Source organism: Hordeum vulgare, chromosome 2H (assembly GCF_904849725.1).
Source record: "Hordeum vulgare subsp. vulgare chromosome 2H, MorexV3_pseudomolecules_assembly, whole genome shotgun sequence".
Lineage (NCBI taxonomy): Eukaryota > Viridiplantae > Streptophyta > Magnoliopsida > Poales > Poaceae > Hordeum > Hordeum vulgare.
The window spans coordinates 31,107,514-31,135,021 of NC_058519.1; positions in this window are offsets into that span (position 1 = coordinate 31,107,514).

Consider the following 27,508-nt stretch of genomic DNA (forward strand, 5'->3'; position numbering starts at 1 on the left):
GTGCTCCGAGGCCATGTCTGCACATGCTAGGCTCGTCAAGCTTAACCCGAGTGTTCCGCGTGCGCAACTGTTTTGCACCCGTTGTATGTGAACGTTGAGTCTATCACACCCAATCATCACGTGGTGTCTCGAAACGACGAACTGTAGCAACGGTGCACAGTCGGGGAGTACACAATTTCGTCTTGAAATTTTAGTGAGAGATCACCTCATAATGCTACCGTCGTTCTAAGCAAAATAAGGTGCATAAAAGGATTAACATCACATGCAATTCATAAGTGACATGATATGGCCATCATCACGTGCTTCTTGATCTCCATCACCAAAGCACCGGCACGATCTTCTTGTCACCGGCGCCACACCATGATCATCCATCAACGTGTTGCCATCGGGGTTGTTGTGCTACTTATGCTATTACTACTAAAGCTACATCCTAGCAAAATAGTAAACGCATCTGCAAGCACAAACGTTAGTATAAAGACAACCCTATGGCTCCTGCCGGTTGCCGTACCATCGACGTGCAAGTCGATATTTCTATTACAACATGATCATCTCATACATCCAATATATCACATCACATCGTTGGCCATATCACATCACAATCATACCCTCCAAAAACAAGTTAGACGTCCTCTAATTTTGTTGTTGCATGTTTTACGTGGTGACCAAGGGTATCTAGTAGGATCGCATCTTACTTACGCAAGCACCACAACGGAGATATATGAGTTGCTATTTAACCTCATCCAAGGACCTCCTCGGTCAAATCCGATTCAACTAAAGTTGGAGAAACCGTCACTTGCCAGTCATCTTTGAGCAAAGGGGGTTACTCGTAACGATGAAACCAGTCTCTCGTAAGCGTACGAGTAATGTCGGTCCAAGCCGCTTCAATCCAACAATACCGCGGAATCAAGAAAAGACTAAGGAAGGCAGCAAAACGCACATCACCGCCCACAAAACTTTTGTGTTCTACTCGAGAAGACATCTACGCATGAACCTAGCTCATGATGCCACTGTTGGGGAAACGTCGCATGGGAAACAAAAATTTTCCTACGCGCACGAAGACCTATCATGGTGATGTCCATCTACGAGAGGGGATGAGTGATCTACGTACCCTTGTAGACCGTACAGCAGAAGCGTTAGAGAACGCGGTTGATGTAGTGGAACGTCCTCACGTCCCTCGATCCGCCCCGCGAACAATCCCGCGATCAGTCCCACGATCTAGTACCGAACGGACGGCACCTCCGCGTTCAGCACACGTACAACTCGACGATGATCTCGGCCTTCTTGATCCAGCAAGAGAGACGGAGAGGTAGAAGAGTTCTCCGGCAGCGTGACGGCGCTCCGGAGGTTGGTGATGACCTTGTCTCAGCAGGGCTCCGCCCGAGCTCCGCAGAAACGCGATCTAGAGGAAAAACTGTGGAGGTATGTGGTCGGGCTGCCGTGGAAAAGTCGTCTCAAATCAGCCCTAAAACCTCCGTATATATAGGTGGGAGGGAGGGGGCCTTGCCTTGGGGTCCAAGGACCCTCAAGGGGGTCGGCCGAGCCAAGGGGGAGGACTCTCCCCCCCCCCAAACCGAGTTGGACTAGGTTTGGTGGGAGGGAGTCCCCCTTCCTTCCCACCTCCTCCTTTTTTTTCTCTCTTGAGTTTCTTCTCCTTGGCGCATAGGGCACTTGTGGGCTGTCCCACCAGCCCACTAAGGGCTGGTGTGTCTCCCCCAAGGCCTATGGGCTTCCCCGGGGTGGGTTGCCCCCCCCCCCCCCCCCCGGTGAACTCCCGGAACCCATTCATCATTCCCGGTACATTCCCGGTAACTCCGAAAACCTTCCGGTAATCAAATGAGGTCATCCTATATATCAATCTTCGTTTCCGGACCATTTCGGAAACCCTCGTGACCTCCGTGATCTCATCCGGGACTCCGAACAACATTCGGTAACCAACCATATAACTCAAATACGCATAAAACAACGTCGAACCTTAAGTGTGCAGACCCTGCGGGTTCGAGAACTATGTAGACATGACCCGAGAGACTCCTCGGTCAATATCCAATAGCGGGACCTGGATGCCCATATTGGATCCTACATATTCTACGAAGATCTTATCGTTTGAACCTCAGTGCCAAGGATTCATATAATCCCGTATGTCATTCCCTTTGTCCTTCGGTATGTTACTTGCCCGAGATTCGATCGTCACTATCCGCATACCTATTTCAATCTCGTTTACCGGCAAGTCTCTTTACTCGTTCCGTAATACAAGATCCCGCAACTTACACTAAGTTACATTGCTTGCAAGGCTTGTGTGTGATGTTGTATTACCGAGTGGGCCCTGAGATACCTCTCCGTCACACGGAGTGACAAATCCCAGTCTTGATCCATACTAACTCAACTAACACCTTCGGAGATACCTGTAGAGCATCTTTATAGTCACCCTGTTACGTTGCGACGTTTGATACACACAAAGCATTCCTCCGGTGTCAGTGAGTTATATGATCTCATGGTCATAGGAATAAATACTTGACACGCAGAAAACAGTAGCAACAAAATGACACGATCAACATGCTACGTTTATTAGTTTGGGTCTAGTCCATCACATGATTCTCCCAATGATGTGATCCAGTTATCAAGCAACAACACCTTGTTCATAATCAGAAGAAACTGACTATCATCGACCAACTGGCTAGCCAACTAGAGGCATGCTAGGGACGGTGTTTTGTCTATGTATCCACACATGTAAATGAGTCTTCATTCAATACAATTATAGCATGGATAATAAACTATTATCTTGATACAAGAATTATAATAATAACTACATTTATTATTGCCTCTAGGGCATAATTCCAACATTTTTACCCTTTTACTTTGTTTTAGATAAAGAAAAACTCACACAAGCACACCTGTCCACCTCGAGGGGGAGGGGGGAAGGCCAAAACCAAGCTAGCGAAAACTAGGTGGGTGGCAGATGCTATATTGGATTGGCTGAGAGAAGAACCTGGACTTGGTCCAATAGCACTCCATGGGAAGCTTTTTGAGAAGTACAAGATAGAAATTCCTTACATGAGAATTTTCAATGCTAGGGAAAGGCTCTTGACAGAATTAATGGTCAATGGAATGACAGTTTTCAGCTGCTTTACACTTTCAAAGCTGAAGTGGAGATGGCAAGTCCAGGGAGTGTTGTAGATATTGACAAGCATACAGTTCAATGCAAAATAAAAGGGAAGTCATTTTAGAAGGAGTGCTTCATAAGGGCTTTTGTTTGTTTCAAGGCTTGCTGGCAGGGGTTTCTAGATGGTTGCAGGCCCTATTTGGCTGTAGATGCTACACATTTGACTGGAAGATGGAGAGGACAGCTAGTAGCAACTTCTGCAGTTGATGGACACAACTGGCTATTCCCAGTTGCATTTGGTGTGGTGGAGGCAGATCGGAGGAAAGTTGGGTCTGGTTTCTGCAGCGGTTGCGCAACATTATAGGCACACCCCCCAGGTTTGGCTATACACACAGATGCTTGCAAGGGTTTAGAGAGTGCAATGGAAATTGTATTCCTTGGACTGGAGCATAGGGAATGTATGCGACACCTACCGCATAATTTCAAAAAGAAGTTCAAAGGTAAAGTTTATGACGAGAACTTATGGCCAACATCATACACATGTAGCAAAAGGAAGCATGAACACCATTTGAGAGTGTTGTATGCTCGAAATCCTCTTGTGAAGGAGTACATGGATGCACATCATGGTAAGGTGTGGTCAAGATGCAAATTCAACGAAATCTGCAAAGTAGATTATGTGACCAGTAACCTTGTAGAGTGCTTCAATTCAAAGTTCAAGTCAGTGAAAGGGCTCTTGTTGTGGCAAGCATTTGACAAGATGAGGCAAATGATCATGACAAAGATGGCTCTTCACAAAAGAATTGCAGAAACACAATATGTTGGTCATCAAATGCTCCCATCACTGATTAAGGCATTGCACTTGAAGGCAAGAGGCCTGAAGATGAAATTTATTCGATCTGGTACATATGAGGGAGAGGTTACCTATACTGACACTAAAAATAGGGTATGGAGGTATCGTGTGAACCTAAGTACTAGAGAATGTACTTGTAGGCAATGGCAGATCCATGCGAAGCCATGCATACATGCCCTACATCTGATGACCGTTATCGGGGGTGCAGATGGTGAAGTTGATCAATATTGCTCTGAGTATTTCTCTGTTGCCAAATTTATGGCTGCTTATGCTGACAATGTGCCTGCACTATTGGGGAAAGATCAATGGAACATAGTAGATCTAGGGTTCAAACTCCACGCTCCTGTCATTACTAGACCACCAGGAAGACCAAGGAACCAGAGGATTAGAGCAGGTGAGGAGGGTCATCTACCAAAGAAGCGTGCTTGCAAAAAGTGTGGAGTTCTGGGGCATATTGCTAGGCTTTGTACTAATGCAGTGGATGCATCATTTGGAGAGGAGGAAAGATGGACATCAGCCAATGCTGAGGAGAATGCAACAGCAATGGAGATTGAAGATGTAGTGGAGAATGCAGCAGCAATGGAGATTGAAGATGCAGTGCAGAATGCAGCAGCAATGGAGATTGAAGATGCAGTGCAGAATGCAGCAGCAAATGAAGCAGAAGATTTTGAAACCATGGCCTTTGATGGTTTTGAAGCTATAAGAGAGGAAGAGGAGGGGGTAATTGTTCCAATTGTGCCTTTAAAGATTACTGAACCCATAGATGACCGTCAAATGGTCGTCAAGTGCTCGGCGAGTGGAACTACTCCATCAGCACCTCCACGGGGAAAACACCAAGTAAAGCCCAAGATCAAAAGGAACAAGAGTCTGAAAGAAAAGAGCATCTCAACTAGGGAAACCAGGAGCAAGACTGTGAAGCCAGCTGCAAACACAAGGAGCAAGTCAAAAATTTGAATTAAGTTGTTGAAAAATGTTTGTGTTGTCAATTTGAGGGCGAGTCGATCGCTTAAAACTTGGTAGATTTGTATTAAGATGTTGGCATCTTAAAACTTGGTAGCTTTGAGCTACTGTAATAATGTTGGCATCAGTTGTAATAATGTTGGCATCAGTTGTAATAATGTTGCTTTTACTTTGGTTCCTTATTTGAGTCAAAATTCAAATTTCCATCAAAATTCAAATTTAAATCAATATTTGAATTTGGGCCAAAATTTGGATTCGAGCCAAACTTGAAGTTGAACATTGGAGGTTCATTGCTCTGTGCGGTGTATTTGATCGAGCATTTCAAGTTCTATATTCTTAGGTGAACAGTCCCAATGAGAAATGTGCTAGAAACGAGCTTGAAAGCTAGGGTAAACAACCCTATTTGAAATCAAGTTTTTTTTGACCTTCCCTAAATGAGACATATATATTTTTATTTACACTTGTTCCATATATATAGGGTAAAAACAAAGTCTCACTATTTATTGATTAATATTCATATTACTACATTTTTTTTGAAAAAATATGCTTTTAATTCAAAACCGTCAAATAACACGTTTTAGATATGAAAATGAAAAAGTAAGTTCAGATCCTTCTTATTCACTCCAAAATGAAGCTATGGAGATTTTCTGATTTTTTTTAATTTTTTTTTCAAACCCTAAACCCTCTCTCCCTATCCTACGAACTCCGAAAATGTTCATAGGTGATAGCTCATTTTTGTGAAGGCTTTTTTCATGAAAATGACCTACACCAAGTTTATATTTTTTTTCTCATAACCTTGTCACATATGACGGCTATGTGCGCAAGAATTACAACATTTTGATTTTTTTTGAATTTTTTAAAAACATTTGAACTTGATTTCGACACGTCACTTCAAAAAATGACTTTTCAAAAAAACGCCCCTATACCGAGTTTATATTTTTTTATGGTAACTAGGTCAAATAAACAGACGAACTACGTTTGTTTTATATTTTTGTGATTTTTTCTAATTTAGTTATGGCCATTTGAAATCTTGTCAAACCCTAATAACCCCGTTGACTCGCTCATAACTCCGCAGAAATGCTCCAAACCCTAGCGTCGATCGTCCGCCGTCGGATTCATACCTAGCGCCAAACATCACCCGTCAGATGTGGGCAGGCATGCGCGATCCGTGTGATGCATCCTGATTGGCTACTGCACTGTCCTTCTCGGGTTTTTACGATCTGCCCCACTTTACATATGAAATTGTATATTTCGCACATGACCACCACATGTCAGTGTTAAGAGTTTTTTCAAATATTCAAACTGCAAAATACAATGTGGCAAGTCGTCAATATAGCTTCCCCTTCTCCTCTTCTCCATGTGACAGACAAAGGCATCTGGCAGATCGAGCAATTCCTCTGTTTCTTTCCCCATCTTCTCGTTCTTCTTCCTCTCGACCAATTCCTCTGTTTCTTTCCCCATCTTCTCGTTCTTCTTCCTCTCGACCAATTCCTCTGTTTTTTCCTCTCGGGCGATATGTCGACCTCCTCGTCAGCCCCCCGTTCCACGTGGCCGGTGTATGGTCCAGTGCCGATGACTCGATGCACTGACTGCCCACGGATTGCGCCACTCAAGCGGTTGACTTCGAAGGAGGAGAAGAATGGGAACTTTGGGCGCGAGTTTGTCAAATGCGATAGCAAGACGGAGGGGCAGGTTAAATCTGAGTTTTCCTCGCATCCTTTATCTCTGTCAGATTTGGATTTAGGTTACATGATTTCGTTTTCAGATCTTAAAGAAATGCCACCATTTCGAGTGGATGGATGATTACATCCAGAGGCTTCAAGGGTTGGGCTTGCTGGATTCGAGGGACGATGCAATCCGCGAGTTCAATCTTCCCCATGACAGTGCCGCTCCGGCAGCAGCAGCGCGTCCGGAATAGCCGACGGTGGTAGATGTCGAACTGAAGACGGAATTGAAGAAGATGAACAAGAACTTCAAGCAGTTGATTGAGTTGAAGAAGCAATCCAATCTGATAGCTTTAGGAATACTTGCTCTAGGAATTTTTTACTTGATGGCCATCTCTCGTTAGAGATGTTTGTCTACTGTTGTTGCCACTTTTAGCAATCCTCGTCTGTTTATCTCAAATGCAACTCTGTTTAGTGCAACTGTCGATCTCTGAATGTATGTTGTTTACTGTTAAGTTTCGACACTTTCAGTTTCGACAGAAGACAACTACCAGTTCAGTGATAGGATTACTTTGTTAGCTAATAACCTCGAGTATTGGGTCATACCCTAGCTCGTCAGATGACAGTAAGCAGTACTTGAGCAGCACGAGGGATATACATCAAGTTCATCTCTTCTCTCTCGCACTTGCCAAACTTTTGTCCTCGAGTTCGTCAGTTGTGCTAGAAAAAAAACCTAGTTTGCGGGCCCAAAGAGAATCAAGCTGCAATAGGCCCACAAAGGATATATGAGGCCCAGAAACAAGTGATGTTTCTTTTTTTGTTTAGGAACGATTGCTTTGTTCTTTTTTGTTTTTGATTGCTTTTTTCATTAATTTGATTGCCCAATCTCTTCTATCTCATTGAGGAATTTTTTTGGCTTTCCTTTATGGGTCCCTTCATTTATCCTTTTGACTAAAGCCAAACATCTCAAAGTATAGTTTTCTACATAGTGTAATTTATACTTCATGATTGGAAAAAGAGGTCCAACCATACTTCAAACATGGTGTAGTTTTCTACATATTAAAGTAGGGATTAAAGTATATAAAACTACACTTTTGACTAAAGCCAAACATCTCAAAGTATTTGATACTTCAATATTTCTGAAAACCAAAGTATTCTTGGAATACCTAAAAAATACAGAGCTCAGCAAACCAAAGCCGTGTACAAATGTACAATATGTTCTTATTTTTAGAAGGCATATATAAACACAGCATTTTTAGTTACTTTGGTTAATTTTCCCACGCCAATTAGCCGTGTCTAAACTTGGGACAAACAAAATACAAACATAACCAAGCATTAATATAACACACATAACTTAACTTAGATAGGGTTCCTAGGGCAACATAACTTCTTGGGACATATAACACGACACCAATTTCTTACATAGATAATAATAATTAGGGTAGCTAGGTCGGGCAACACACACACGACACTAATACTACATACTAGATAGGGTAGCTAGGGCAACACCGCCATGTCTTCACCGTCGTCTTCACCTTAACCACCGGCTTTACCGTCTTCTTCGCCGCCGGCTTCAGTACTCCTCCTCCTCAAGGTCGTTGCCGCCGAGGTGGTACGGGAGGCTGTGCATGTGGTCGCGAGCGGGGAAGATGCTCTCGAAGTCGGTGAAGATGTTATAGGTGGTGAATGCGATGAACTCGCACCCACACCAATACACCTTGCCGAGCAGGTGGTAGGCATCGAACCTGTTGGTGAAGTGGACGACGAGCCCTACCGGTGGAGCGTTGGCGTGGGGACGCTGCTCCACGAGGTTGAACATGGGCGGCGAGCCCGGCGGGAGGTGGTGGAAGCCCGCACGGAGGAACCCCCATGCAAGCTCAGTGCTACCCCTCCAGCGTGAGAACGCCCACACGCGGAGCGATTCCTCGACGACGACGTTGGCGGGGTACCGCCGTTCCGGCACGGTGGGAGGCTCTTGAAACGTTGGGTTGTAGAACTGCATCTTGAACGCTTCACTGAGTGGAACCGCTCTGGCTTTTGGGGGAAGAAGAGGAGTGGGAGGCGCAGATGGATCTGTAGAAGAAGAGGCAATGAAGCGCAGTTTAAGTAGCCGGGGGAGACGAAGTGGGTACACGCGCAAACGGTGTAGATCGTGACTCAGTGCTGCTGTGTGAACCGATGCGATCATCAATGTGTGAACGTGAAGTGAAGCGAGCGTGCTCTGCGTTGGCGGCTCTGCGTGCTCTGCGTGTTGGCGGCTGCCTCCCCCTGCTGCGTTGGCGGCTGCCTGCCTCCCCCTTCTGCGTGCTCTGCGTTGGCGGCTGCCCCTTCTGCATGCCCCTTCTGCCACCGGCACAACTGAATTGAGCGGCAGCCGTGTGGCGTGAACTGATGCCTCGACATATGGACACGAGCGTGCGAGCTTGCGTGCAGCCTGCCCCTTCTGCCACCGGCACGTATGCCTGCGACGCATGAAACGACGTTGCGGAGCGACTGAATCCACTGGGCATATGGACACGAGCGTGCGAGCTTGCGTGCAGCCTGCCTCTTCTGCCACCGGCACGTATGCCTGCGACGCATGAAACGACGTTGCGGAGCGACTGAATCCACTGGCAACCGTGCGACATGGATCGAAGCGTGCGTGTCGGCGTGCATGCATGTGTTTAGGTCTAGGTCACTAGATGCGTGTGTGGCGGTGTTCGCATGCGTAGCAGGCTACATCGATGCCAAAGACGGGCATGCATAGCAGGCTGCATCCATCGATAGTAGGCTTTTTTAATTTATTACCAACAAACTAACGGGCCCGTCCTATGAACACAAACACGGCCCAACCAGCGAAGCCACTGCCACAGTCAACGGAGTTCAACATGGCCCCACAAGTCAGTTAACGGCCAAGACGGCAAACGCCTGTTATCAACATTTGTGAGAGTTTCAGCTAAGGGAGAGGGGAAAAGTGAGCAAAAGTTCGTAGCGTGGGGAAAACTGAGCACAACTAAGGAATTGGGGGCACAGAAGGAATAATCCCTTCCATCAAATCATGTGGTACTGTAAAAGGTGAGATGTTTTTGAGATCACCAAAGCTAGTTTCATCTATATATTTCCTCTTTGTGGGGTTGAGTTTAGACTTGGCAATTGCAGACAAATATTTTGTTGTGAAATGTTGGCTGAACACACCGTCAGACTCCATGTCTCCTTCATCTAGCAAGTAGCTACAACATTTTAAAAAATGTATTGGGTACAACACAAAAAATACAAAAAAGCTAGTAGATCAAACAAGTTTGTAAATAACCGTTACAACAAGCAACTACCTACAATTACCAAAGCTAAGAGAAGGTTATTTCAATTATGTTAAAACATATCTAAAAAAACTGAATACATGCATGCAACAAAAATACAATAAGATGAAAAATCATGTCATAAACATGCAACACACATTGCAGAAAATCAAGATACAGTAAAAGGATATGCTGGCAAGAAAAACATAATCGTGCAACTAGAGCTTGGAAAAAACTACCCCCCTACTACAACATGGCTAAGCAGATCACAAAAAATGTAGCATGAGTAAGGCTTCCCTTGAGTAACCCTAGCAACCCTAGCAAACCTACACGAGAAGAACTCCACTACTACAACAACTGGGTGCATGAAAATCCTCGAATCTATGTGAAACTTTGTAGCAATTAGGGCCCCTGAAGGGGGTGGCGGATCAAAGCACAAAAGTCAACCTTGAAACTTGGAAAATGGTGACCGTGCCTAGCAGATCTACAAACAAGGCCAAGCCAAACGACATGAACTAATGGACAAGGCCATGAAATGGAGCTCATGCTCATACCTGTCCTCGTAGCCTAATGTGCTCAAACCTACCAGATGGAAGCAGATCTGCTCTACCAATGACAAGAACTAACTAGTTGGAAGCAAATAAAACAAGGGAATGGTGCCTTACTTCACGAGGCAGGGGAATGGGGGCCATACCTGTCGCCGGGATCCTCCCGCTCGTCGCCGGGGCCTAAGGTGGTCGCCGGTTCTCGATCTCTCCCGTCCGCGCACCATCCGCCTCATCGTCTCCGCCACAATTTGAGATCTCGACAAAGCCAACTACGTCATATGGGTCGCCTCTACTGCTTGGGTCATTGCGAGAGGAGAGAATCAGAGATGAAAATGAGACGGAAGCAAAAAAAATGGTCGCAACAAATGCACGCAAGCAAAAAGGGACCTGGGAGGAGACGTGGTCGGGATGGAGTAAGACCATTCGATCTGGTGCGCGAGGCGCTCGGAAGGGAGGGAGCCTACATCCTCTTGAAAGGAAGCAGTTTCCTTAATTATAATATGCCAAAACTATTGACATTGGACAAGGAATACAACATAATGATTTATGCTTGTTTACATTCTATTATATTATCAACTTTGGATGTTTTATATGCATGAATATGCTATTATATTATCAACTTTGGATGTTTTATATGCATGAATATGCTATTTTATATTTTTTTTGGGACTAACCTATTGACCTAGAGCCTAGTGCCAGTTCCTGTTTATCCTTGTTTTTGACCTTTTTCAGATAGGAATATCAAACGGAGTCCAAATGGAATAAAACTTTCACCGTCATCTTTTATGGAAAATATCAAAAATACCAGAATAAAAATATACCGGAGAGGAGTCTCGAGGAAGCCACGAGCCAGGGAGGCGCGCCCACCCCCCCTAGGCGCGCATGGGGGGCTCATGACTCCCTCGTGGGTCCACCTGACTTGTTCTCGATGCCATCTGGTCTTATGAATATAGAAACCTCCAGAAATAAACCTAGATCGGGAGTTTCGCCACCGCAAGCCTCTGTAGCCACCAAAAACCAATCGGGAGCCCGTTCCGGCACCTTGCCAGAGGGGGAATCCATCTCCGGTGGCCATCTTCATCATCCCGGCGATCTCCATGACGAGGAGGGAGTAGTTCTCCCTCGGGGCTGAGGGTATGTACGAGTAGCTATGTGTTTGATCTCTCTCTCGTGTTCTTGAGATGTCATGATCTCGATGTACCGCGGGCTTTGCTACTATAGTTGGATCCTATGATGTTCTACCCCCTCTCCCTTCTTGTAATGAATTGAGTTTCCCCTTTGAAGTTATCTTATCGGATTGAGTCTTTAAGAACACTTGATGTATATCTTGCACGAGTCTATCTGTGGTGACCATGGGATATTCATGTGAGTACTTGATGTATGTTTTGGTGACCAACTTGCGGGTTTCGTGACATCGGGAACCTATGGATATGGGTTGGCAAATGTTTTGACTCTCCGGTAGAAACTTTGGGGCACTCTTTGAAGTTCTATGTGTTGGTTGAATAGATGATTCTGAGATTGTGTGATGCATATCGTATAATTAATCATGCCCACGGATACTTGAGGTGACAATGGAGTATCTAGGTGACATTAGGGTCTTGGTTGATGTGTGTGTTAAGGTGTTATTCTAGTACAAACTCTAGGATAGATTGAACGGAAAGAATAGCTTCGTGTTATTTTACTACGGACTCTTGAATAGATCGATCAGAAAGAATAACTTTGTGGTGGTTTCGTACCCGACAATAATCTCTTCGTTTTTTCTCCGCTATTAGTGACTTTGGAGTGACTCTTTGTTGCATGTTGAGAGCTAGTTATATGATCCAATTATGTTATCATTGTTGAGAGAACTTCACTAGTGAAAGTATGAACCCTAGGCCTTGTTTCCACACATTGCAATACCGTTCATGATCACTTTTATTATTAATTACCTTGCTTTTTTTATAATTTCAGATTACAAAAACCTATATCTACTATCCATATTGCACTTGTATCACCATCTCTTCGCCGAACTAGTGCACCTATACAATTTACGATTGTGTTGGGTGTGTTGGGGACACAAGAGACTCTTTGTTATTTGGTTGCAGGGTTGCTTGAGAGAGACTATCTTCATCCTACGCCTCCCACAGATTGATAAACCTTAGGTCACCCACTTGAGGGAAAATTGCTACTGTCCTAGAAACCTCTGCACTTGGAGGCCCAACAACGTCTACAAGGAGAAGGTTGCGTAGTAGACATCACTTGATACTTCCGTGTTGTGATGAATTGCCACTTGCTTATAAGAAGCCTTTATGATAAAAGTTATATGATTTAAATGTTGTGATGAAGTATTTTATAAAGTTTTATTTGTTGTTATAATAATGAGCATGATGCTGCTATGTCCGTATTTTGTTTTTATTAACATCTCTCCCTCAAAGCATGCGGCCATGATTTTTTTATCGGCTTTCTCTTGAGGACAAGCGACGTCTATGCTTGGGGGAGTTGATATGTCCATTTTGCATTATGTTTTGTTATCCCTATTTATAGTATTTTTATGCATTTTACCACTTGGTAGAGTAATACTAATGCGTTTTATCTCATAGTATGCAAGGTTTACACAAAGAGGGAGAATGTCGAAGGATGGAATTCTGGACCTAAAAAAGCTATGTCAGAGATACCTATTTTGCATATATCCAATTGGGCTGAAACTTTACGAAGATTTATTTTTGAAAAAATAAAAAATACCGGAGCGAAGAGGCACCGGAGGGGGCTACCACACGCCCACTAGACAGCAGGACGCGTCAGGACCCCTAGCGCGACCTCATGTCTAGTGGTCCCCCTGGCCCACCTCTGGCAATCATCTTCTGGTATAAATTCCCTTTTACCCTGAAAAAAAAATCAGAGGAGGACTTTAGGGACGAAGCGCCACCATCTCGAGGCGGAACCTGGACAGGAGCAGTTTTGCCCTCCGGCGGAGTGATTCCGCCGAAGGAACTTCCCTCCTAGAGGGGGGAATTGAGGCTGTCGTCATCACAAACTACCCTCTCATCTTGGGGAGGCCAATCTTCATCAAAATCTTCATCAAGACCATCTCCTCTCGAAACCCTAGTTCATCTCTTGTACTCAATCTTATACCAGAACCTCAGATTGGTACCTCGGGTGTGACTAGTAGTGTTGATTACATCTTGTAGTTGATGCTTTGTTGTTTATTTGGTGGAAGATCATATGTTTAGATCCAATATGCTATTTAACACCTCTCTTTTCATGAACATGTTTATCACTTGTGAGTACTTACTTTTGTTCTTGAGGCCACGGGAGAAATCATGTTGCAAGTAGTCGTGAGAAGTTGATATTCGTTCGATATTTTGATGATATGAATGTTGTGATTCCCTTAGTGGTGTTATGTGAACGTCGACTACATAAAACTTCACCATATTTCGGCCTAAGGGAATGCATTGTGGAGTATTAATTAGACGGTGGGTTGTAAGGGCGACAAAAACTTAAACCCAGTCTATGCACTACTCCATAAGGGATTTATTTGGATCCCTATGTTTAATGCTATGGTTAGAATTTATTCTTAATACTTTTCTCATACTTGCGGATGCTTGCGGGAGGGGTAATCATAAGTTGGACCCTTGTTAACGTAAGATGAGCACCCAAGCACGGTCTACCCATATATCAAATTATCAAAACACCGAACGCGAATTAACCCAACATGATGAAAGTGACTAGATGAAATTCCCGTGTGCCGTCAATAACGCTTTGCCTTTTATAAGAAACTGTTCTGGCCTGTCCTTTGCCACAAAAGGATTGGGCTACCTTGCTGCACCTATTGTAAGTATTTCTACTTGTCACTTGTTACATTAATCTTGCTGTCAAACAACTTGTTACCGCTATTTTAGTGCTTCCGGAAATTACCTTGCTGAAAACCGCTTGTCATTTCCTTCCGCTCCTTGTTAGGTTTGACACTCTTACTTATCGAAAGGGCTACGATTGACCCCCTGTACTTTTGGGCCATCAGTCTTCATGAGCAAGCAAGTTGGATACACACCCACTTAGCTTCAATCGAGCTTTCATACACTTATGGCTCTACTACATCCATTCCATGGCAATCCCTACTCCTCGCATTGATATCGATTGATGAGCATCTCCATAGCCCATTGATCGGCCTAGTTTATGCGAGACTTTCTTCGTCTCCACTTTTGCCCCTTTGAAACCTACCAGCATATTATATCCCACCTATACGCTATGTCCATGGTTCACGTTCATGTATTGAGTGAGTAAAAAAAGTTCAAGGGTGTTAAAAAGTATGATCCAATTGCGTCGATTAACACTGTGGTGCTTGAAATTTGTTTTGATGTGGTGAAGACGGATCCATGCCATGCTAATATGAGAAAATGAATGGGAGGTAAACATTCTTTAAGGATTGTATATTTTGAACATTGATGATTACGTTACTGTCAGACCCTGTGTTTGTACCACTTTGTCACATTATGTTATAGAAAATTTGGAACCAATTAGAACTTTTTGAGTGCTTGTGATGACTGATTTGATTGCAACTTCGTGGTGTGCTTAATTGAGTTTTAATCCACCCAAACTACCTTCTCTCTAAAAAATCCTCTCCTTGGTCCCAAACCCTTTCCCAGTGATCATGCCATGTGTGTAGGACTAGGAACTATTACTAATAAAATATTATTTCAACAAAAGGCATTTATTTATTTTTAAAGCTTCAAAACCCATGAATTGGGCTTTGCACTAAAAGTCCTTAATTTAGACGAGATATTTTACCCCAAAGATTTTCCTTTGATTCTATTATTAGAATAACTTCCCCAAAACACAAAATAATTATTTTAGAAGTTAGTTTCCTATTTTATTTAACCACCCTTTTCTGAGACCAAAAATGGTATTTCATAAGGAAAAATTATTTTCCTACCTTCAAAATATTTGCGAAAATTTAGGGAAACTCATAGGACATATATTTTCAATATATGTGAGTTTCAACACATGGTCATGTTCAAAATGTTGGGCAAAACCCCTCAAAACCCTTTCTTCCTATTCTAAGCTTTTGAAATATTTCCAAAGGAAATATTCTCAATAAATCCCAGAAAAATCTAGCATGTCCCACATGTTATATGAGGCGACCCTGCAAAGTTTCATCCCCATACAAGTTGATTTGGTTCACCCATTGAACCCAAAACCCTTCATGTCGAGAACCAAGTTGGAACAACTCTACATTCCCAAGTTTGCTCCATTGCTCTCAAACTTTGCAAGAGTGATCTAGCCCCCAAATAAGGGTGCCACACAAATTTATGCATTTGTAGGAAGTGATTTACTCACCTTGGATGACAGAAACTTGATTCTGCCCATTTCCAGGGTTTTCCATGTCTACATTGTCAACCTTGATCGAATGAGCTCAAACTTGGTGAATCCTACTATTTTTACCCATCATTTAGTCGTGTTAATTCTCACTGCATTTGTTGAGGTTTACCTTGCTCAAACTAACATCAAACACCTTCTCGTGATTTTGTAAAACAACTACTTTCACCCCTTCTACTTTATTCCTTCACTACAAACTTTTATCACAAGTTTGTGGCTCAGCCCAAAATCTGCAGCCGAGAGCCCCGGCTCTAATTCAATGGGCACAGGACAAAATCCTCAATTCCTTTTCTGCTCATCACTGTCAGAGACTCACTCTCACTTTTCCTTTGACCCCCACGTCTCTCCTCGGCTCCAAATATCCAAAGAGAATCTCCAAAGACCCGAGACACTAGTAGATACGATGGGGGCACGCCAGAGCACGCCATCATGTTGTGGCATGCCAAAACTGCACTCTGGATGCGGCACAGTGCACACCCGCACCAATTGAGGCCACCACCGGCCAAGCCTCGCCCCCACATGTTGTTTAACTTTGACTGCCTCTACGACCGGTGCCCGCGTCGCGTCGATCCCCTCCTCTCTCCCTTTATCATGCGCCTGGCGACGCACGCCCCCCCCCCCCCCCCCCCGAAGATCTCAAGTGGTGCTTCCACCGCGACACACAATGAACCAACCCCGCTCCTCCCCGGTCCCTCTTTCACACGTAAACCACGCTCACAAAGACCACGGGCTCTTTCCCGAGCCTTCTCTCTTCCCCTAGCCGTTGCCCCGGCCTCACCGGTGCAAACCTTTCGGTGGATGAAAGCACAATTGATCCCTAGGGTGGTTTTGATAATTGATCACAACATATGCATCATTGGACTAATATATTTATCCAAGTATATTTTAGAAAAGTTCAAAAGATGCATTGGCTAAAGGCTTATGTGGAGATGCCCCTTGATGCAAGAGAGGAATAAGATTGGCGCAAGCTTCAAGCTAGAAGACTCTTCATTTTATATTTGTGAGAAATCACTTTTGAATCCATAGTAAAGCCAATACAATTAAAAGGGGATGAGGTATTAAAATGATCTGGTTGCTCAAGTGCTCAGAGATAGCCACCAAAAATACCCAGTCCTTTCCCACATAATAATGCTGTCCAAAGTCACATACACAAAATCGGTGCCACCAAGTTTCTCCATTTGGCCCTACCGGTTTTCATCCCAGGCAGATCCCTAGCCAAAGCCACCAAATCGGTGCAACCGATACCGTGTCGTAGCTACCGAGTTGAGGTGACCAACTTTCTGTTGCCTCGGTACACAAAATCAGAATTTCCGAGTTTGGGTATCGGTGTCACCGAGTTGTGTCATCTGACTGTTAGCCACCTTTTCAGTGTCACCGAGTTCTGTATATCGGTTCCACCAAGATACAAAAGTTGTTGCCTTTAGTTAAAGTCGATACCACTAAGTTCATGACTTCAGTGTCACCAAGTTGGTCACTTTAGGTGTAACGGTTGGATTTTGGGGACTGCCAATATATACCCCTCCACCCATCTCTCATTCGAGAGAGAAGCACTCAGAACACACACTTCATTACGAGATCCATTTTTCTGAGAGAGATCCACCTACTCATGTGTTGAGACCAAGATATTCCAATCCAATCATTTGAAACTTGATTTCTAGCCTCCCTAAGTTTCTTTCCACCAAATCAATCTCTCCTACCCATGCCTATTCTGTGAGAGAGTGATTGTGTGTTGAGGAGACTATCTTTAGAGGCACAAGAGCAAGGATTTCATCGTTCTACCACATCTATTACCTTTTGTAGGGTGGTGCCTCCTAGATTGGTTAGGTGTCGCTTGGAGCCTCATACTTCATGTTGTCGAGTTGAACCAAGATGTTTGTAAGGGCAAGGACATCGCCTACTTCCTGAAGATCTAACTTGAGTGAGGCAAGTACTTCGTGGATGGAAGCCGTGGTGGAATAGACAAGGCCGCTTCTTTGTGGACCCCTTGTGGGTGGAGTCCACCGTGGACTCTCGCACTCATTATACTCTGTGGATTGAAGTCTCCACTAACATGGACGTAAGATAGCGCCACCTATCGGAACCATGCCAAAAATCGATGTGTCAATCTCATGCGTTTGATCTCCCTACCTTACACCTTTACTTTACACTTGCATGTTTTACATGTCGCTACTGTGCTCTTAGAACTGCCTGTGTAGGGTGTATTGACTTGCCATAATTGCTAAAACTAGCCGACAACTAAAATTGGGAAAAGGCTACGTTTTGATCTCGTCAAGTAGTCTAATCACCCCCCCCCTCTAGACATACTTTCGATCCTACAGTGGACCGTGCCCTGCCATTATAGAGGTGTCACGCCCAAGATGCGACCCTATCCTTAATTTGGCATGAGGACCTCGTCAGGGATAGAAGCGCATCTCGTCGTGTCGCAAGAATGGGTATCGTTACAAGTACATTTACTGAAAAGAAGAGATATATAATAGAATTGGCTTACACTCGCCACAAGCTACATTAGAGTCACTTCAGTACATTACATAAACATCAAGAGTAAGAGCAGGGTCCGACTACGTACGAAAACAAACAACAAAAGAAGAATGACGTCCATCCTTGCTATCCCAGGCTGCCGGCCTGGAACCCATCTTAGATCGATGAAGAAGAAGAAGAAGAAGAAGAAGAACCAACTCCAAATGAACAATCAACGCGCTCGCGTCAAGTAACCTTTACTTGTACCTGCAACTGGTGTTGTAGTAATCTGTGAGCCACAGGGGACTCAGCAATCTCATTTCCGAAGGTATCAAGACTAGCAAAGCTTAATGGGTGAGGCATGGTTAAGTGGTGAGGTTGCAGCAGCGACTAAGCATATATTTGGTGGCTAAACTTACGAGTACAAGAAATAAGAGAGGGAAGAATCTACGCATAACAGGCGTGAACTACTGATGATCAAATGAATGATCCTGAACACCTACCTATGCCAGACATAACCCCACCGTGTCCTCGATCGGAGAAGGAACTCACGAAAGAGACAGTCACGGTTACGCACACAGTTGGCCCATTTTAATTAAGTTAACTTCAAGTTATCTAGAACCAGTGTTAAACAAAGTGTCCACATTGCCACATAACCGCGGGCACGACTTTCCGAAAAGATTTAACCCTGCAAGGGTGCTCCAACTAGTCCATCACAAATTACCACAAGCCGCATAGAAATCCTCAATCACGAAGCTCGCGATCTCGTCGGATTCCCTAGTGGAAAACCTCAACTCTGAGATTACCCAAAGCATCATCGGAATCCCGATGTACAAGATATCTCGTCAAAGGTAAAACTAATCCAGCAAGGCCACCCGGTGTGTCGACGAACCCGATAGGAGCCGCGTATCTCGTTCTCAGGACACACCGTCTATGCAAAGTGGACGGCAACCAAACCTCGAGTTGCCCCGTGGTGGCACCGCCTACTGCTAGGTGGGTGGACCAACACTCATGAGGAGCACTGGCCCGGGGGTTGATTAAATTTCCTCGGGTTAATTACTCCCTATGCAGTTCATTAGTTATTAGGCAAATGCAGTACCAAAGTTGCGCCTTGCCAGACCAGCTTTAATTTAAAACGAATTATCAAGGGGGTCCCCATAACAACCCAGAACGTGTTAGGAGCGCTCGTTTCTGGAACATAAGACCGGTAGCCGAAACTAAGGGGACAAAGGTGGAACAAAACACCAGACTAGAAATACCGAGCCTTCCACCTTTTACCAAGTATATAGGTGCGTTAAATTAAATAGCAATAAATATGGTGATATGACAAGGAACCCATGTTATCACATGGAAGCATCTACACCTGCAACTAGCAACGCTAACAACAAGGTTAAGCAAGCAGTAACATAGCCAATCAGTGTTTTGCTAGGTCGAACAGGTTGAAGGTTTCATGCATTGTTGAGAGGCTGATATTTAACAAGTGGTAGGCAACGAGACATAAACGATAGAAGCGATAAAACAAGCATGGCAATGATAGTAATGGTATCTGGGGAAATGGTCATCTTGCCTGAGATCCCGCTTGGAAGAAGAACAACTCGGTGGAGTCGGCAAACCATCGTAGTCGAACGGGTCCTCACATTCCGACACGCTTGCGGAACTCTATCGAGACGGGCAAACCGGAAACAAACATCAACACAAATATTCACCACAACAAAAGCAAGACATGATGCATACCCAAATATGATGCATGATCAGTTCAATATGCATGGGATGGCATGGCAAATCACCTCACACAAACACTACACATTAAATGAAGCTCGATATGCAACGAGTAGCATACCGACGAAACTCCACGATTAATTATTTAATTCACTCCCGATTATTTACACGGCAATATTTAATTGTGGTTAACGTGGCAAGGGGGTGAAGCGATGATTCTACCTGGTATCCTAGACGGTTAACTCGCGGAGCATAGATCGGAGCTAGGGCACAAGAAACATTCAGCACACGGTATATCATGCCATGAATGCGTCATGCATGCGAGTTCATTACATCACGGCAAGAAGGGAAAAGAAGCAAGGGTCGCCACGGCGAGCGAGAGGGAACAATGGCGGCAAGACGGAAATGATGCCACGGCAACGTTCCTATCCCGATAACTCGTCGAGCTATCGTGCCAACATACGTATAGGGAGCGTGTGCGGGAACGCTAAATAAAGATGGGGTGATCCCGTATGTCGGGTTCCCATGTGTCGAGGAACGACGAAAGAAGACAACGTGCAACGGGCATACATACGGTGCAAACATACATACAACTCATAGATCACATGCATACGGTACACGACACATCTCCTCGGTATACCTTTGACGAGTGCAAACGGAGGGGTTCGGCTCAGTGAAGGGGAACAACGGTCGTCGTGGACGTCATGGAAGTAGTGGTACTCGGTCTCGTCGATGGTAGTCGTTCCCGGTTCTTCTCGTCGGCACAGGGTCTTCGGCGTCAGTGGTCGATCACGTTTCCGAAGAGGCCGTCGAGGACGTCGTGGTACTCGCGGCGAGCTCGTCGATTCCATGAAGGAGGGGATGGTGCACGCGGCGGCGGCACACGACACATCAGCAACTAGCTAGCAGCTAACCAGCAACTAACAACTACAACATAAAGCGGCGCCTAGCACTAGCAGCAACACTCTCGCAGTAGCAGGCTATAGCATCGGCTAGCAAGGGCAACATCTAGGAGCAGCAAGCAACTAGGCAGCACGCATCGGCACAACTATTAGCAAGCCTAGCAGCAAACGGCTAGCAACTAGCTACGCAAGCAGCAAAGCATCTACAGCAAGCACTAACAGCAGCTACACGGCAAGGCAAGCAGCAACTAGCAACATGCATTAGTCGGCACAACACTAGACAACGGCAACGCGGCAACAGCAACTCGGCAGCGACGGCAGCAGCTAGCACGGCGGCAGCAGCACAGCAACACATGGCAGCAGCAAGCTTGGCAGCGGCAACTACAACCGGCAGCAGCATCTAGCAGCAAAGCAACTATTAGGAACAGCAGCAGCTTCGGCCACGGCAGGCACGCACAGCAGGCAAGCAGCAACACATCGGGCACAGCCACCCCACGCAACAGCAACAAAAACGCAACAACAACATCAGGCAGCGGCAGCGACGGAAGATCAGGCAACAGCAACACCTCGTCAAGAGCAGCAGGGCACCGGCAGGGAGCAAGGGCGCCCGCCTACGCCATCGGTTCGAGCCGAGCTCGCTGCCAAGGCCCCTGCGCGCCGCCGCCGGCCTCGGCCTCGCCGCGCCCGCCCTGTCCGTGCACCGACCTTGCCCGTGCCCACGTCGTGGCCTGCCGTCGCCCGCGCCTCCTCTGCCTCGCCGTGCCGCCCAGCCCCGCGGGTTCCTGGTCTCGGCCTCGCCGGCCTGCGCCATCCGGCAGCGCCGCGCCGCCCTTGCTCCATGCCGGTGCCCTGCTGCTCTTGACGAGGTGTTGCTGGTGCCTGATCTGCCATCGCTGCTGCTGTTGCTGCCCCTGCCTAATGTTGTTGTTGCGTTTTTGCTGCTGTTGCGTGGGGTGGCTGTGCCGATGTGTTGCTGCTTGCCTGCTGTGCGTGCCTGCCGTGGCCGAAGCTGCTGCTGTTCCTAATAGTTGCTTTGCTGCTAGATGCTGCTGCCGGTTGTTGTTGCCGCTGCTAAGCTTGCTGCTGCCATGTGTTGCTGTGCTGCTGCCGCCGTGCTAGCTGATGTTGTCGCTGCCGAGTTGTTGTTGCCGCATTGCCGTTGTCTAGTGTTGTGCCGGCTGATGCATGTTGCTAGTTGCTGCTTCCCTTGCCGTGTAGCTGCTGTTAGTGCTTGCTGTAGATGCTTTGCAGCTTGCATAGCTAGTTGCTAGTCGTTTGCTGCTAGGCTTGCTGATACTTGTGCCGATGCCTGCTGCCTAGTTGCTTGCCGCTGCTAGATGTTGCCCTTGCTAGCTGATGCTATAGCCTGCTGCTGCCAGAGTGTTGCTGCTAGTGCTAGTCGCCGCTTTATGTTGCAGTTGTTAGTTGTTGGTTAGCTGCTAGCTAGTTGTTGATGTGTCGCGTGCCGCCGCCGCGTGCGCCATCCCCTCCTTCATGGAATCATCGAGCTCGCCGCAAGTACCACGACGTCCTCTACGGCCTCTTCGGAAACGTGATCGACCACTGATGCCGAAGACCCTGTGCCGACGAGAAGAACCGGGAACGACTACCGTCGACGAGACCAAGTACCACTACTTCCATGACGTCCACGACGACCGTTGTTCCCCTTCACCGAACCGAACCCCTCCGTTTGCACGTGTCGAAGGTATACCGAGGAGACGTGTAGTGTACCGTATGCATGTGATATATGAGTTGTATGTATGTTTGCACCGTATGTATGCCCGTTGCACGTTATCTTCTTTCGTCGTGCCTCGACACATGGGAACCCGACATACGGGATCACCCCATCTTTATTTAGCGTTCCCGCACGTGCTCCCTGTACGTATGTTGGCACGATAGCTCGACGAGTTATCGGGATAGGAACGTTGCCGTGGCATCGTTTCCGTCTTGCCGCCATTGTTCCCTCTCGCTCGCCGTGGCGACCCTTGCTTCTTTTCCCTTCTTGCCGTGATGTAATGAACTCGCATGCATGACGCATTCATGGCATGATATATCGTGTGTTGCATGTTTCTTGTGCCGTAGCTCCGATCTATGCTCCGCGAGTTAACCGTCTAGGATACCAGGTAGAATCATCGCTTCACCCCCTTGCCATGTTAACCACAATTAAATATTGTCGTGTAAATAATCGGGAGTGAATTAAATAAGTAATCGTGGAGTTTCATCGGTATGCAACTCGTTGCATATCGAGCTTCATTTAATGTGTAGTGTTTGCGTGAGGTGATTTTCCATGCCATACCATGCATATTGAACTGATCATGCATCATATTTGGGTATGCATCATGTCTTGCTTTTGTTGTGGTGAATATTCGTGTTGATGTTTGTTTCCGGTTTGCCCGTCTCGATAGAGTTCCGCAAGCGTGTCGGAATGTGAGGACCCGTTCGACTACGATGGTTTGACGACTCCACCGAGTTGTTCTTCTTCCAAGCGGGATGTCAGGCAAGATGACCATTTCCCCAGATACCATTACTATCATTGCCATGCTAGTTTTATCGCTTCTATCGTTTATGTCTCGTTGCCTACCACTTGTTAAATATCAGCCTCTCAACAATGCCATGAAACCTTCAACCTGTTCGACCTAGCAAACCACTCATTGGCTATGTTATTGCTTGCTTAACCTTGTTGTTAGCATTGCTAGTTGCAGGTGTAGATGCTTCCATGTGATAACATGGGTTCCTTGTCATATCACCATATTTATTGCTATTTAATTTAATGCACCTATATACTTCGTAAAAGGTGGAAGGCTCGGCCTTTCTATTCTGGTGTTTTGTTCCACCTTTGCCCCCTTAGTTTCGGCTACCGGTGTTATGTTCCATAAACGAGCGCTCCTAGCACGATCGGGGTTATTATGGGGACCCCCTTGATAATTCGTTTTAAATTAAAGCTGGTCTGGCAAGGCCCAACTTTGGTACTACATTTTCCTAATAACTAATGAACTACATAGGGAGTAATTAACCCGAGGACATTTAATCAACCCCCGGGCGAGTGCTCCTCGTGAGTGTTGGTCCACCCACCTAGCAGTCGGCGGTGCCACCACGGGGCAACTCGAGGTTTGGTTCCCGTCCACTTTGCATAGACGGTGTGTCCTGAGAACGAGATACGCGGCTCCTATCGGGTTCGTCGACACACCGGGTGGCCTTGCTGGATTAGTTTTACCTTTGACGAGATATCTTGTGCATCGGGATTACGGTGATGCTTTGGGTAATCTTAGGGTTGAGGTTTTCCACTAGGGAATCCGACGAGATCGCGAGCTTCGTTATTGAGGATTTCTATGCGGCTTGTGGTAATTTGTGATGGACTAGTTGGAGCACCCCTGCAGGGTTAAATCTTTTCGGAAAGCCATGCCCGCGGTTATGTGGCCACGTGGAAACTTTGTTTAACACTGGTTCCAGATAACTTGAAGTTAACTTAATTAAAATAGGCCAACTATGTTCGTAACCGTGACTGTCTCTTTCGTGAGTTCCTTCTCCGATCCAGGACACGGTAGGGTTATGTCTGGCATAGGTAGGTGTTCAGGATCATTCATCTGATCATCAGTAGTTCACGTCCGTTATGCGTAGATTCTTCCCCCTCTTATTTCTTGTACTCGTAACTTTAGCCACCAAATATATGCTTAATCGCTGCTGCAACCTCACCACTTAAGCATGCCTCACCCATTAAGCTTTGCTAGTCTTGATAGCTTTGGAAATGAGATTGTTGAGTCCCCTGTGGCTCACAGATTACTACAATACCAGTTGCAGGTACATGTAAAGGTTACTTGACGCGAGCGTGTTGATTGTTCATTTGGAGTTGCTTCTTCTTCTTCTTCTTCTTCGATCTAGGATGGGTTCCAGGCCGGAAGCCTGGGATAGCAAGGATGGACGTTGTTCTTCTTTTGTCGTTTGTTTTCGTACGTAGTCGGACCCTGCTCTTACTCTTGATGTTTATGTAATGTACTGAAGTGACTCTGATGTAGCTTGTGGCGAGTGTAAGCCAATTCTATTATATATCTCTTCTTTTCAGTAAATGTACTTGTAACGATATCCATTATTGCGACACGACGAGGTGCGCTTCCATCCCTGACGAGGTCCTCGTTCCAAATTGAGGATAGGGTCGCATCTTGGGCGTGACAAGAGGCCACCTCGACCTTGCTCCCCCGCTGTGGAACCTTTCTCTCACCACCAATCGACCACCCAATCACCCCACTTGAGCTCCGTGAGCACCAGTGCTCGAGATCAACCGAGGCACCGCCGCGTCGGGGCTCCATCGATCTCGGGACACAGGCCCACCCCGACCTCCATTCCACCTCCACCGTGACAGCAGCAAGCCCTAGCTTCATGTCCTCCTCTTCCCCGCTCCTTTCGCTTTGTTAAACATCGGCACCAACCACTTCCCGACACCCTGGGCCGCGGCCTCCTTGTCACCGGTTACTCCGGCAACCTCAGCCACCCCCTCGATCCCCCATCCGAACGGCGGGAGTGCGAGGAGTCCATTTCTACGCTCGCCTTCCCTCGCCATCGACGGAGTTGACGCTGGTGAACTCCTCTCCATTCTGTAGAGAAGTAGAAGACGACCCCGATAGAGGGACCCCACCTGTCGATCTCAGCCTTGCTCTCCCACTCCCTCTCTCAGTCACTAGCCACACGGCCCCGCGCGTCAGGTTCAAACCCGACGGCGCGCGCACGTGGGCTGGCGGGCTCATAGTTGGATGGGTTGGCCCAGCTGCTGGCGGAATCTGGCCCAAGGTGTTGTGCTCTTTTTTTTCTATTTTCTCGCATTTGCCAAATATTTCACAAGGAAAGATAATCTCCCAAATTTATTTATTTTTCCACCATAAATCTTGTAAAAATATGTAGTATTTAATAACACTACTTGTGAATTTTTTACAAAAACTTTTATATACAGTTTTATTATAAAACCTAGTTTTAAGTATTTTAAGTGTGTGTTAAAATAGATTTCAAAACCCTTTTCACTCCGAAACCAGAGACAAATATTTTTAGATGTGAAGTGAGTATTTTACAGAGTAGGGTAACATTTTAGGAGTGAGTTTTGTGTTCTGTTTCTATTGTGATTCTTATTATTGTTATTACTATAGTGACGATAGATCACGTGGTTGACAAAGAAGTTGGACTCGAAGACTTGGAAGACCCCGGAGACTTTGCTGACCAAGGTAAGCAGCCCTTTGACCATGCCTAAGAAACTTTTACTTGCATGTCATATGGTACCTTACTTATGCATATATTACTGTTAGATCCGAGACCCCCCTTGTTGGGTTGTCCCCGAAGAACACCTTGTTGAAACCTGTATTTGGATATGACCCTACCACCTATGAGGGTTGTGCATGTGGGATGTAGTTAGTTGCTAGTAGTTGCTACGCAAGAAGGGATGGGAATATGCATGGTAATGATCAAGGGAGTGTTTACAAAGGCTTTTCAAGAAAATGTAGGATGCCACTAATGCGTGAGGGTGATGGTGTTGAAATGGATGACCACTTGAGAAATAAGTGGTGTACTGATGACCCACAAGTATAGGAGATCAATCGTAGTCCTTTCGATAAGTAAGAGTGTCGAACCCAACGACGAGGAGGAGGCTCCGATAAACGGTTTTCAGCAAGGTAAAAACTGCAAGCACTGAAAGTAGAGGTAACAAGTGAAGGTGTAGTGAGGTGAAACGTAGCAAGCGAAAAGTAACAAGTAACAAGTAGTAGCAACAGTGCAGCAAGTGGCCCAATCCCTTTTGTAGCAAGGGATAAGCCTGAACAAAGTCTTATAAGAGGAAAAACGCTCCCGGGGACACACGTTAATTTCTGTCATGCTAGCTTCATCATGTTCATATGATTCACGTTCGTTACTTTGATAGTTTGATATGTGGGTGGACCAGTGCTTGGGTACTGGCCTTACTTGGACAAGTATCCCACTTATGATTAACCCCTCTCGCAAGCATCCGCAACTACGAAATAAGAATTAAGACAACGTCTAACCATAGCATTAAACTAGTGGATCCAAATCATCCCGTTACGAAGCAACGCATAGACTGGGGTTTAAGCTTCTGTCACTCTAGCAACCCATCATCTACTTACTACTCCCCAATGCCTTCCTCTAGGCCCAAATATGGTGAAGTGTTATGTAGTCGACGTTCACATAACACCACTAGAGGAAAAACAACATACATCATATCAAAATACCGAACAAATACCAAATTCACATGACTATTATCAGCATGACTTATCCCATGTCCTGAGGAACAAAAGTAACTACTCACAAAGCATAATCATAATCATGATCAGAGGTGTAATGAATAGCATCAAGGATCTGAACATAAACTCTTCCACCAAGTAATCCAACAAGCATCAACTACAGAGAGTAATCAACACTACTAGCAACCTTACAAGTACCAATCGGAGTCGCGAGACCGAGATTGGTTACAAGAGATGAACTAGGGTTTGGAGAGGAGATGATGCTGATGAAGATGTTGATGGAGATGCCTCCCCTCTGACGAGAGGAGTGTTGGTGATGACGATGGCGATGGTTTCCCCCTCCGGGAGGGAAGTTTCCCCGGCAGGATCATCATGTCGGAGCTCTAGATTGGATCTGGTCAAGTTCCGCCTCGTGGCGGCGGAGAATCCACAAAAAAGCTCCACACTGATT